This window comes from Pleurodeles waltl, chromosome 9 (genome assembly GCF_031143425.1).
Source record: "Pleurodeles waltl isolate 20211129_DDA chromosome 9, aPleWal1.hap1.20221129, whole genome shotgun sequence".
NCBI lineage: Eukaryota > Metazoa > Chordata > Amphibia > Caudata > Salamandridae > Pleurodeles > Pleurodeles waltl.
The window spans coordinates 175357469-175371588 of NC_090448.1; positions in this window are offsets into that span (position 1 = coordinate 175357469).

Below are 14120 nucleotides of genomic sequence, written 5' to 3' on the forward strand. Positions count from 1 at the left end.
AAAAGTAGAGACCTAGGGGAATCCAAGATGAGGTGACTTGTGTGGCTCGGACCAAGTTCTGTTACTCTGACTCCTTTGCAAACCTCAAAATTTGGCTAAAAAAACACATGTTCCTCACATTTCTGTGGCAGAAAGTTCTGGAATCTGAGAGGAGCCACAAATTTCCTTCCACCCAGCGTTCCCCCAAGTCTCCCGATAAAAATGATACCTCACTTGTGTGGGTAGGCCTAGCGCCCGCGACAGGAAACGCCCCAAAGTGCAACGTGGACACATCCAAATTTTTTAAAGAAAACAGAGGTGTTTTTTGCAAAGTGCCTACCTGTAGATTTTGGCCTCTAGCTCAGCCGGCACCTAGGGAAACCTACCAAACCTGTGCATTTCTGAAAACTAGAGACCTAGGGGAATCCAAGATGAGGTGACTTGTGTGGCTCGGACCAGGTTCTGTTACCCTGAATCCTTTGCAAACCTCAAAATTTGGCTAAAAAAACACATGTTCCTCACATTTCTGTGGCAGAAAGTTCTGGAATCTGAGAGGAGCCACAAATTTCCTTCCACCCAGCGTTCCCCCAATTCTCCCGATAAAAATGATACCTCACTTGTGTGGGTAGGCCTAGCGACCGCAACAGGAAACGCCCCAAAGCGCAACGTGGACACATCCAAATTTTTGAAAGAAAACAGAGGTGTTTTTTGCAAAGTGCCTACCTGTAGATTTTGGGCTCTAGCTCAGCCGGCACCTAGGGAAACCTACCAAACCTGTGCATTTCTGAAAACTAGAGACCTAGGGGAATCCAAGATGAGGTGACTTGTGTGGCTCGGACCAAGTTCTGTTACCCTGACTCCTTTGCAAACCTCAAAATTTGGCTAAAAAAACACATGTTCCTCACATTTCTGTGGCAGAATGTTCTGGAATCTGAGAGGAGCCACAAATTTCCTTCCACCCAGCGTTCCCCCAAGTCTCCCGATAAAAATGATACCTCACTTGTGTGGGTAGGCCTAGCGCCCGCGACAGGAAACGCACCAAAGCGCAACGTGGACACATCCAAATTTTTAAAAGAAAACAGAGGTGTTTTTTGCAAAGTGCCTACCTGTAGATTTTGGCCTCTAGCTCAGCCGGCACCTAGGGAAACCTACCAAACCTGTGCATTTCTGAAAACTAGAGACCTATGGGAATCCAAGATGAGTTGACTTGTGTGGCTCGGACCAGGTTCTGTTACCCTGAATCCTTTGCAAACCTCAAAATTTGGCTAAAAAAACACATGTTCCTCACATTTCTGTGGCAGAAAGTTCTGGAATCTGAGAGGAGCCACAAATTTCCTTCCACCCAGCGTTCCCCCAAGTCTCCCGATAAAAATGATACCTCACTTGTGTTGGTAGGCCTAGCGCCCGCAACAGGAAACGCCCCAAAGCGCAACGTGGACACATCCAAATTTTTGAAAGAAAACAGAGGTGTTTTTTGCAAAGTGCCTACCTGTAGATTTTGGCCTACAGGCTCAGCCGGCACCTAGGGAAACCTACCAAACCTGTGCATTTCTGAAAACTAGAGACCTAGGGGAATCCAAGATGAGGTGACTTGTGTGGCTCGGACCAAGTTCTGTTACCCTGACTCCTTTGCAAACCTCAAAATTTGGCTAAAAAAACACATGTTCCTCACATTTCTGTGGCAGAAAGTTCTGGAATCTGAGAGGAGCCACAAATTTCCTTCCACCCAGCGTTCCCCCAAGTCTCCCGATAAAAATGATACCTCACTTGTGTGGGTAGGCCTATCGCCCGCGTCAGGAAACGCCCCAAAGCGCATCGTGGACACATCCAAATTTTTGAAAGAAAACAGAGGTGTTTTTTGCAAAGTGCCTACCTGTAGATTTTGGCCTCTAGCTCAGCCGGCACCTAGGGAAACCTACCAAACCTGTGCATTTCTGAAAACTAGAGACCTAGGGGAATCCAAGATGAGGTGACTTGTGTGGCTCGGACCAGGTTCTGTTACCCTGAATCCTTTGCAAACCTCAAAATTTGGCTAAAAAAACACATGTTCCTCACATTTCTGTGGCAGAAAGTTCTGGAATCTGAGAGGAGCCACAAATTTCCTTCCACCCAGCGTTTCCCCAATTCTCCCGATAAAAATTATACCTCACTTGTGTGGGTAGGCCTAGCGCCCGCAACAGGAAACGCCCCAAAGCGCAACGTGGACACATCCAAATTTTTGAAAGAAAACAGATGTGTTTTTTGCAAAGTGCCTACCTGTAGATTTTGGCCTCTAGCTCAGCCGGCACCTAGGGAAACCTACCAAACCTGTGCATTTCTGAAAACTAGAGACCTAGGGGAATCCAAGATGAGGTGACTTGTGTGGCTCGGACCAAGTTCTGTTACCCTGACTCCTTTGCAAACCTCAAAATTTGGCTAAAAAAACACATGTTCCTCACATTTCTGTGGCAGAATGTTCTGGAATCTGAGAGGAGCCACAAATTTCCTTCCACCCAGCGTTCCCCCAAGTCTCCCGATAAAAATGATACCTCACTTGTGTGGGTAGGCCTAGCGCCCGCGACAGGAAACGCCCCAAAGCGCAACGTGGACACATCCAAATTTTTTAAAGAAAACAGAGGTGTTTTTTGCAAAGTGCCTACCTGTAGATTTTGGCCTCCAGCTCAGCCGGCACCTAGGGAAACCTACCAAACCTGTGCATTTCTGAAAACTAGAGACCTATGGGAATCCAAGATGAGGTGACTTGTGTGGCTCGGACCAGGTTCTGTTACCCTGAATCCTTTGCAAACCTCAAAATTTGGCTAAAAAAACACATGTTCCTCACATTTCTGTGGCAGAAAGTTCTGGAATCTGAGAGGAGCCACAAATTTCCTTCCACCCAGCGTTCCCCCAAGTCTCCCGATAAAAATTATACCTCACTTGTGTGGGTAGGCCTAGCGCCCGCAACAGGAAACGCCCCAAAGCGCAACGTGGACACATCCAAATTTTTGAAAGAAAACAGAGGTGTTTTTTGCAAAGAGCCTACCTGTAGATTTTGACCTCTAGCTCAGCCGGCACCTAGGGAAACCTACCAAACCTGTGCATTTCTGAAAAGTAGAGACCTAGGGGAATCCAAGATGAGGTGACTTGTGTGGCTCGGACCAAGTTCTGTTACTCTGACTCCTTTGCAAACCTCAAAATTTGGCTAAAAAAACACATGTTCCTCACATTTCTGTGGCAGAAAGTTCTGGAATCTGAGAGGAGCCACAAATTTCCTTCCACCCAGCGTTCCCCCAAGTCTCCCGATAAAAATGATACCTCACTTGTGTGGGTAGGCCTAGCGCCCGCGACAGGAAACGCCCCAAAGCGCAACGTGGACACATCCAAATTTTTGAAAGAAAACAGAGGTGTTTTTTGCAAAGTGCCTACCTGTAGATTTTGGCCTCTAGCTCAGCCGGCACCCAGGGAAACCTACCAAACCTGTGCATTTCTGAAAACTAGAGACCTAGGGGAATCCAAGATGGGGTGACTTTTGTGGCTCGGACCAGGTTCTGTTACCCAGAATCCTTTGCAAACCTCAAAAGTTGGCTAAAAAAACACATGTTCCTCACATTTCTGTGGCAGAAAGTTCTGGAATCTGAGAGGAGTCACAAATTTCCTTCCACCCAGCATTCCCCCAAGTCTCCCGATAAAAATGATACCTCACTTGTGTGGGTAGGCCTAGCGCCCGCGACAGGAAACGCCCCAAAGCGCATCGTGGACAAATCCAAATTTTTGAAAGAAAACAGAGGTGTTTTTTGCAAAGTGCCTACATGTAGATTTTGGCCTCTAGCTCAGCCGGCACCTAGGGAAACCTACCAAACCTGTGCATTTCTGAAAACTAGAGTCCTAGGGGAATCCAAGATGAGGTGACTTGTGTGGCTCGGACCAAGTTCTGTTACCCTGAATCCTTTGCAAACCTCAAAATTTGGCTAAAAAAACACATGTTCCTCACATTTCTGTGGCAGAAAGTTCTGGAATCTGAGAGGAGCCACAAATTTCCTTCCACCCAGCGTTCCCCCAAGTCTCCCGATAAAAATGATACCTCACTTGTGTTGGTAGGCCTAGCGCCCGCAACAGGAAACGCCCCAAAGCGCAACGTGGACACATCCAAATTTTTGAAAGAAAACAGAGGTGTTTTTTGCAAAGTGCCTACCTGTAGATTTTGGCCTCTAGCTCAGCCGGCACCTAGGGAAACCTACCAAACCTGTGCATTTCTGAAAACTAGAGACCTAGGGGAATCCAAGATGAGGTGACTTGTGTGGCTCGGACCAAGTTCTGTTACCCTGACTCCTTTGCAAACCTCAAAATTTGGCTAAAAAAACACATGTTCCTCACATTTCTGTGGCAGAAAGTTCTGGAATCTGAGAGGAGCCACAAATTTCCTTCCACCCAGCGTTCCCCCAAGTCTCCCGATAAAAATGATACCTCACTCGTGTGGGTAGGCCTAGCGCCCGCGACAGGAAATGCCCCAAAGCGCATCGTGGACACATCCACATTTTTGAAAGAAAACAGAGGTGTTTTTTTAAAAGTGCCTACCTGTAGATTTTGTCCTCTAGCTCAGCCGGCACCTAGGGAAACCTACCAAACCTGTGCATTTCTGAAAACTAGAGACCTAGGGGAATCCAAGATGAGGTGACTTGTGTGGCTCGGACCAGGTTCTGTTACCCTGAATCCTTTGCAAACCTCAAAATTTGGCTAAAAAAACACATGTTCCTCAAATTTCTGTGGCAGAAAGTTCTGGAATTTGAGAGGAGCCACAAATTTCCTTCCACCCAGCGTTCCCCCAAGTCTCCCGATAAAAATGATACCTCACTTGTGTGGGTAGGCCTAGCGCCCGCAACAGGAAACGCCCCAAAGCGCAACGTGGACACATCCAAATTTTTGAAAGAAAACAGAGGTGTTTTTTGCAAAATGCCTACCTGTAGATTTTGGCCTCTAGCTCAGCCGGCACCTAGGGAAACCTACCAAACCTGTGCATTTCTGAAAACTAGAGACCTAGGGGAATCCAAGATGGGGTGACTTGTGTGGCTCGGACCAGGTTCTGTTACCCTGAATCCTTTGCAAACCTCAAAATTTGGCTAAAAAAACACATGTTCCTCACATTTCTGTGGCAGAAAGTTCTGGAATCTGAGAGGAGCCACAAATTTCCTTCCACCCAGCTTTCCCCCAAGTCTCCCGATAAAAATGATACCTCACTTGTGTGGGTAGGCCTAGCGCCCGCAACAGGAAACGCCCCAAAGCGCAACGTGGACACATCCAAATTTTTGAAAGAAAACAGAGGTGTTTTTTGCAAAGTGCCTACCTGTAGATTTTGGCCTCTAGCTCAGCCGGCACCTAGGGAAACCTACCAAACCTGTGCATTTCTGAAAACTAGAGACCTAGGGGAATCCAAGATGGGGTGACTTGTGTGGCTCGGACCAGGTTCTGTTACCCAGAATCCTTTGCAAACCTCAAAATTTGGCTAAAAAAAAACATGTTCCTCACATTTCTGTGGCAGAAAGTTCTGGAATCTGTGAGGAGTCACAAATTTCCTTCCACTCAGCGTTCCCCCAAGTCTCCCGATAAAAATGATACCTCACTTGTGTGGGTAGGCCTAGCGCCCGCGACAGGAAACGCCCCAAAGCGCATCGTGGACACATCCACATTTTTGAAAGAAAACAGAGGTGTTTTTTGCAAAGTGCCTACCTGTAGATTTTGGCCTCTAGCTCAGCCGGCACCTAAGGAAACCTACCAAACCTGTGCATTTCTGAAAACTAGAGACCTAGGGGAATCCAAGATGAGGTGACTTGTGTGGCTCGGACCAAGTTCTGTTACTCTGACTCCTTTGCAAACCTCAAAATTTGGCTAAAAAAACACATGTTCCTCACATTTCTGTGGCAGAAAGTTCTGGAATCTGAGAGGAGCCACAAATTTCCTTCCACCCAGCGTTCCCCCAAGTCTCCCGATAAAAATGATACCTCACTTGTGTGGGTAGGCCTAGCGCCCGCAACAGGAAACGCCCCAAAGCGCAACGTGGACACATTCAAATTTTTGAAAGAAAACAGAGGTGTTTTTTGAAAAGAGCCTACCTGTAGATTTTGACCTCTAGCTCAGCCGGCACCTAGGGAAACCTACCAAACCTGTGCATTTCTGAAAACTAGAGACCTAGGGGAATCCAAGATGAGGTGACTTGTGTGGCTCGGACCAAGTTCTGTTACTCTGACTCCTTTGCAAACCTCAAAATTTGGCTAACAAAACACATGTTCCTCACATTTCTGTGGCAGAAAGTTCTGGAATCTGAGAGGAGCCACAAATTTCCTTCCACCCAGCGTTCCCCCAAGTCTCCCGATAAAAATGATACCTCACTTGTGTGGGTAGGCCTAGCGCCCGCAGCAGGAAACGCCCCAAAGCGCAACGTGGACACATCCAAATTTTTGAAAGAAAACAGAGGTGTTTTTTGCAAAGTGCCTACCTGTAGATTTTGGCCTACAGGCTCAGCCGGCACCTAGGGAAACCTACCAAACCTGTGCATTTCTGAAAACTAGAGACCTAGGGGAATCCAAGATGAGGTGACTTGTGTGGCTCGGACCAAGTTCTGTTACCTTGACTCCTTTGCAAACCTCAAAATTTGGCTAAAAAAACACATGTTCCTCACATTTCTGTGGCAGAAAGTTCTGGAATCTGAGAGGAGCCACAAATTTCCTTCCACCCAGCGTTCCCCCAAGTCTCCCGATAAAAATGATACCTCACTTGTGTGGGTAGGCCTATCGCCCGCGACAGGAAATGCCCCAAAGCGCATCGTGGACACATCCAAATTTTTGAAAGAAAACAGAGGTGTTTTTTGCAAAGTGCCTACCTGTAGATTTTGGCCTCTAGCTCAGCCGGCACCTAGGGAAACCTACCAAACCTGTGCATTTCTGAAAACTAGAGACCTAGGGGAATCCAAGATGAGGTGATTTGTGTGGCTCGGACCAGGTTCTGTTACCCTGAATCCTTTGCAAACCTCAAAATTTGGCTAAAATAACACATGTTCCTCACATTTCTGTGGCAGAAAGTTCTGGAATCTGAGAGGAGCCACAAATTTCCTTCCACCCAGCGTTCCCCCAATTCTCCCGATAAAAATTATACCTCACTTGTGTGGGTAGGCCTAGCGCCCGCAACAGGAAACGCCCCAAAGCGCAACGTGGACACATCCAAATTTTTGAAAGAAAACAGAGGTGTTTTTTGCAAAGTGCCTACCTGTAGATTTTGGGCTCTAGCTCAGCCGGCACCTAGGGAAACCTACCAAACCTGTGCATTTCTGAAAACTAGAGACCTAGGGGAATCCAAGATGAGGTGACTTGTGTGGCTCAGACCAAGTTCTGTTACCCTGACTCCTTTGCAAACCTCAAAATTTGGCTAAAAAAACACATGTTCCTCACATTTCTGTGGCAGAATGTTCTGGAATCTGAGAGGAGCCACAAATTTCCTTCCACCCAGCGTTCCCCCAAGTCTCCCGATAAAAATGATACCTCACTTGTGTGGGTAGGCCTAGCGCCCGCGACAGGAAACGCCCCAAAGCGCATCGTGGACACATCCAAATTTTTTAAAGAAAACAGAGGTGTTTTTTGCAAAGTGCCTACCTGTAGATTTTGGCCTCTAGCTCAGCCGGCACCTAGGGAAACCTACCAAACCTGTGCATTTCTGAAAACTAGAGACCTATGGGAATCCAAGATGAGGTGACTTGTGTGGCTCGGACCAGGTTCTGTTACCCTGAATCCTTTGCAAACCTCAAAATTTGGCTAAAAAAACACATGTTCCTCACATTTCTGTGGCAGAAAGTTCTGGAATCTGAGAGGAGCCACAAATTTCCTTCCACCCAGCGTTCCCCCAAGTCTCCCGATAAAAATGATACCTCACTTGTGTGGGTAGGCCTAGCGCCCGCAACAGGAAACGCCCCAAAGCGCAACGTGGACACATCCAAATTTTTGAAAGAAAACAGAGGTGTTTTTTGCAAAGAGCCTACCTGTAGATTTTGACCTCTAGCTCAGCCGGCACCTAGGGAAACCTACCAAACCTGTGCATTTCTGAAAACTAGAGACCTAGGGGAATCCAAGATGAGGTGACTTGTGTGGCTCGGACCAAGTTCTGTTACTCTGACTCCTTTGCAAACCTCAAAATTTGGCTAAAAAAACACATGTTCCTCACATTTCTGTGGCAGAAAGTTCTGGAATCTGAGAGGAGCCACAAATTTCCTTCCACCCAGCGTTCCCCCAATTCTCCCGATAAAAATGATACCTCACTTGTGTGGGTAGGCCTAGCGCCCGCAGCAGGAAACGCCCCAAAGCGCAACGTGGACACATCCAAATTTTTGAAAGAAAACAGAGGTGTTTTTTGCAAAGTGCCTACCTGTAGATTTTGGCCTACAGGCTCAGCCGGCACCTAGGGAAACCTACCAAACCTGTGCATTTCTGAAAACTAGAGACCTAGGGGAATCCAAGATGAGGTGACTTGTGTGGCTCGGACCAAGTTCTGTTACCTTGACTCCTTTGCAAACCTCAAAATTTGGCTAAAAAAACACATGTTCCTCACATTTCTGTGGCAGAAAGTTCTGGAATCTGAGAGGAGCCACAAATTTCCTTCCACCCAGCGTTCCCCCAAGTCTCCCGATAAAAATGATACCTCACTTGTGTGGGTAGGCCTATCGCCCGCGACAGGAAATGCCCCAAAGCGCATCGTGGACACATCCAAATTTTTGAAAGAAAACAGAGGTGTTTTTTGCAAAGTGCCTACCTGTAGATTTTGGCCTCTAGCTCAGCCGGCACCTAGGGAAACCTACCAAACCTGTGCATTTCTGAAAACTAGAGACCTAGGGGAATCCAAGATGAGGTGATTTGTGTGGCTCGGACCAGGTTCTGTTACCCTGAATCCTTTGCAAACCTCAAAATTTGGCTAAAATAACACATGTTCCTCACATTTCTGTGGCAGAAAGTTCTGGAATCTGAGAGGAGCCACAAATTTCCTTCCACCCAGCGTTCCCCCAATTCTCCCGATAAAAATTATACCTCACTTGTGTGGGTAGGCCTAGCGCCCGCAACAGGAAACGCCCCAAAGCGCAACGTGGACACATCCAAATTTTTGAAAGAAAACAGAGGTGTTTTTTGCAAAGTGCCTACCTGTAGATTTTGGGCTCTAGCTCAGCCGGCACCTAGGGAAACCTACCAAACCTGTGCATTTCTGAAAACTAGAGACCTAGGGGAATCCAAGATGAGGTGACTTGTGTGGCTCAGACCAAGTTCTGTTACCCTGACTCCTTTGCAAACCTCAAAATTTGGCTAAAAAAACACATGTTCCTCACATTTCTGTGGCAGAATGTTCTGGAATCTGAGAGGAGCCACAAATTTCCTTCCACCCAGCGTTCCCCCAAGTCTCCCGATAAAAATGATACCTCACTTGTGTGGGTAGGCCTAGCGCCCGCGACAGGAAACGCCCCAAAGCGCATCGTGGACACATCCAAATTTTTTAAAGAAAACAGAGGTGTTTTTTGCAAAGTGCCTACCTGTAGATTTTGGCCTCTAGCTCAGCCGGCACCTAGGGAAACCTACCAAACCTGTGCATTTCTGAAAACTAGAGACCTATGGGAATCCAAGATGAGGTGACTTGTGTGGCTCGGACCAGGTTCTGTTACCCTGAATCCTTTGCAAACCTCAAAATTTGGCTAAAAAAACACATGTTCCTCACATTTCTGTGGCAGAAAGTTCTGGAATCTGAGAGGAGCCACAAATTTCCTTCCACCCAGCGTTCCCCCAAGTCTCCCGATAAAAATGATACCTCACTTGTGTGGGTAGGCCTAGCGCCCGCAACAGGAAACGCCCCAAAGCGCAACGTGGACACATCCAAATTTTTGAAAGAAAACAGAGGTGTTTTTTGCAAAGAGCCTACCTGTAGATTTTGACCTCTAGCTCAGCCGGCACCTAGGGAAACCTACCAAACCTGTGCATTTCTGAAAACTAGAGACCTAGGGGAATCCAAGATGAGGTGACTTGTGTGGCTCGGACCAAGTTCTGTTACTCTGACTCCTTTGCAAACCTCAAAATTTGGCTAAAAAAACACATGTTCCTCACATTTCTGTGGCAGAAAGTTCTGGAATCTGAGAGGAGCCACAAATTTCCTTCCACCCAGCGTTCCCCCAAGTCTCCCGATAAAAATGATACCTCACTTGTGTGGGTAGGCCTAGCGCCCGCAACAGGAAACGCCCCAAAGCGCAACGTGGACACATCCAAATTTTTGAAAGAAAACAGAGGTGTTTTTTGCAAAGTGCCTACCTGTAGATTTTGGCCTACAGGCTCAGCCGGCACCTAGGGAAACCTACCAAACCTGTGCATTTCTGAAAACTAGAGACCTAGGGGAATCCAAGATGAGGTGACTTGTGTGGCTCGGACCAAGTTCTGTTACCCTGACTCCTTTGCAAACCTCAAAATTTGGCTTAAAAAACACATGTTCCTCACATTTCTGTGGCAGAAAGTTCTGGAATCTGAGAGGAGCCACAAATTTCCTTCCACCCAGCGTTCCCCCAAGTCTCCCGATAAAAATGATACCTCACTTGTGTGGGTAGGCCTATCGCCCGCGACAGGAAACGCCCCAAAGCGCATCGTGGACACATCCAAATTTTTGAAAGAAAACAGAGGTGTTTTTTGCAAAGTGCCTACCTGTAGATTTTGGCCTCTAGCTCAGCCGGCACCTAGGGAAACCTACCAAACCTGTGCATTTCTGAAAACTAGAGACCTAGGGGAATCCAAGATGAGGTGACTTGTGTGGCTCGGACCAGGTTCTGTTACCCTGAATCCTTTGCAAACCTCAAAATTTGGCTAAAAAAACACATGTTCCTCACATTTCTGTGGCAGAAAGTTCTGGAATCTGAGAGGAGCCACAAATTTCCTTCCACCCAGCGTTTCCCCAATTCTCCCGATAAAAATGATACCTCACTTGTGTGGGTAGACCTAGCGCCCGCAACAGGAAACGCCCCAAAGCGCAACGTGGACACATCCAAATTTTTGAAAGAAAACAGAGGTGTTTTTTGCAAAGTGCCTACCTGTAGATTTTGGCCTCTAGCTCAGCCGGCACCTAGGGAAACCTACCAAACCTGTGCATTTCTAAAAACTAGAGACCTAGGGGAATCCAAGATGAGGTGACTTGTGTGGCTCGGACCAAGTTCTGTTACCCTGACTCCTTTGCAAACCTCAAAATTTGGCTAAAAAAACACATGTTCCTCACATTTCTGTGGCAGAAAGTTCTGGAATCTGAGAGGAGCCACAAATTTCCTTCCACCCAGCGTTCCCCCAAGTCTCCCGATAAAAATGATACCTCACTCGTGTGGGTAGGCCTAGCGCCCGCGACAGGAAATGCCCCAAAGCGCATCGTGGACACATCCACATTTTTGAAAGAAAACAGAGGTGTTTTTTTAAAAGTGCCTACCTGTAGATTTTGTCCTCTAGCTCAGCCGGCACCTAGGGAAACCTACCAAACCTGTGCATTTCTGAAAACTAGAGACCTAGGGGAATCCAAGATGAGGTGACTTGTGTGGCTCGGACCAGGTTCTGTTACCCTGAATCCTTTGCAAACCTCAAAATTTGGCTAAAAAAACACATGTTCCTCAAATTTCTGTGGCAGAAAGTTCTGGAATTTGAGAGGAGCCACAAATTTCCTTCCACCCAGCGTTCCCCCAAGTCTCCCGATAAAAATGATACCTCACTTGTGTGGGTAGGCCTAGCGCCCGCAACAGGAAACGCCCCAAAGCGCAACGTGGACACATCCAAATTTTTGAAAGAAAACAGAGGTGTTTTTTGCAAAATGCCTACCTGTAGATTTTGGCCTCTAGCTCAGCCGGCACCTAGGGAAACCTACCAAACCTGTGCATTTCTGAAAACTAGAGACCTAGGGGAATCCAAGATGGGGTGACTTGTGTGGCTCGGACCAGGTTCTGTTACCCTGAATCCTTTGCAAACCTCAAAATTTGGCTAAAAAAACACATGTTCCTCACATTTCTGTGGCAGAAAGTTCTGGAATCTGAGAGGAGCCACAAATTTCCTTCCACCCAGCTTTCCCCCAAGTCTCCCGATAAAAATGATACCTCACTTGTGTGGGTAGGCCTAGCGCCCGCAACAGGAAACGCCCCAAAGCGCAACGTGGACACATCCAAATTTTTGAAAGAAAACAGAGGTGTTTTTTGCAAAGTGCCTACCTGTAGATTTTGGCCTCTAGCTCAGCCGGCACCTAGGGAAACCTACCAAACCTGTGCATTTCTGAAAACTAGAGACCTAGGGGAATCCAAGATGGGGTGACTTGTGTGGCTCGGACCAGGTTCTGTTACCCAGAATCCTTTGCAAACCTCAAAATTTGGCTAAAAAAAAACATGTTCCTCACATTTCTGTGGCAGAAAGTTCTGGAATCTGTGAGGAGTCACAAATTTCCTTCCACTCAGCGTTCCCCCAAGTCTCCCGATAAAAATGATACCTCACTTGTGTGGGTAGGCCTAGCGCCCGCGACAGGATACGCCCCAAAGCGCATCGTGGACACATCCACATTTTTGAAAGAAAACAGAGGTGTTTTTTGCAAAGTGCCTACCTGTAGATTTTGGCCTCTAGCTCAGCCGGCACCTAAGGAAACCTACCAAACCTGTGCATTTCTGAAAACTAGAGACCTAGGGGAATCCAAGATGAGGTGACTTGTGTGGCTCGGACCAAGTTCTGTTACTCTGACTCCTTTGCAAACCTCAAAATTTGGCTAAAAAAACACATGTTCCTCACATTTCTGTGGCAGAAAGTTCTGGAATCTGAGAGGAGCCACAAATTTCCTTCCACCCAGCGTTCCCCCAAGTCTCCCGATAAAAATGATACCTCACTTGTGTGGGTAGGCCTAGCGCCCGCAACAGGAAACGCCCCAAAGCGCAACGTGGACACATTCAAATTTTTGAAAGAAAACAGAGGTGTTTTTTGAAAAGAGCCTACCTGTAGATTTTGACCTCTAGCTCAGCCGGCACCTAGGGAAACCTACCAAACCTGTGCATTTCTGAAAACTAGAGACCTAGGGGAATCCAAGATGAGGTGACTTGTGTGGCTCGGACCAAGTTCTGTTACTCTGACTCCTTTGCAAACCTCAAAATTTGGCTAACAAAACACATGTTCCTCACATTTCTGTGGCAGAAAGTTCTGGAATCTGAGAGGAGCCACAAATTTCCTTCCACCCAGCGTTCCCCCAAGTCTCCCGATAAAAATGATACCTCACTTGTGTGGGTAGGCCTAGCGCCCGCAGCAGGAAACGCCCCAAAGCGCAACGTGGACACATCCAAATTTTTGAAAGAAAACAGAGGTGTTTTTTGCAAAGTGCCTACCTGTAGATTTTGGCCTACAGGCTCAGCCGGCACCTAGGGAAACCTACCAAACCTGTGCATTTCTGAAAACTAGAGACCTAGGGGAATCCAAGATGAGGTGACTTGTGTGGCTCGGACCAAGTTCTGTTACCTTGACTCCTTTGCAAACCTCAAAATTTGGCTAAAAAAACACATGTTCCTCACATTTCTGTGGCAGAAAGTTCTGGAATCTGAGAGGAGCCACAAATTTCCTTCCACCCAGCGTTCCCCCAAGTCTCCCGATAAAAATGATACCTCACTTGTGTGGGTAGGCCTATCGCCCGCGACAGGAAATGCCCCAAAGCGCATCGTGGACACATCCAAATTTTTGAAAGAAAACAGAGGTGTTTTTTGCAAAGTGCCTACCTGTAGATTTTGGCCTCTAGCTCAGCCGGCACCTAGGGAAACCTACCAAACCTGTGCATTTCTGAAAACTAGAGACCTAGGGGAATCCAAGATGAGGTGATTTGTGTGGCTCGGACCAGGTTCTGTTACCCTGAATCCTTTGCAAACCTCAAAATTTGGCTAAAATAACACATGTTCCTCACATTTCTGTGGCAGAAAGTTCTGGAATCTGAGAGGAGCCACAAATTTCCTTCCACCCAGCGTTCCCCCAATTCTCCCGATAAAAATTATACCTCACTTGTGTGGGTAGGCCTAGCGCCCGCAACAGGAAACGCCCCAAAGCGCAACGTGGACACATCCAAATTTTTGAAAGAAAACAGAGGTGTTTTTTGCAAAGTGCCTACCTGTAGAT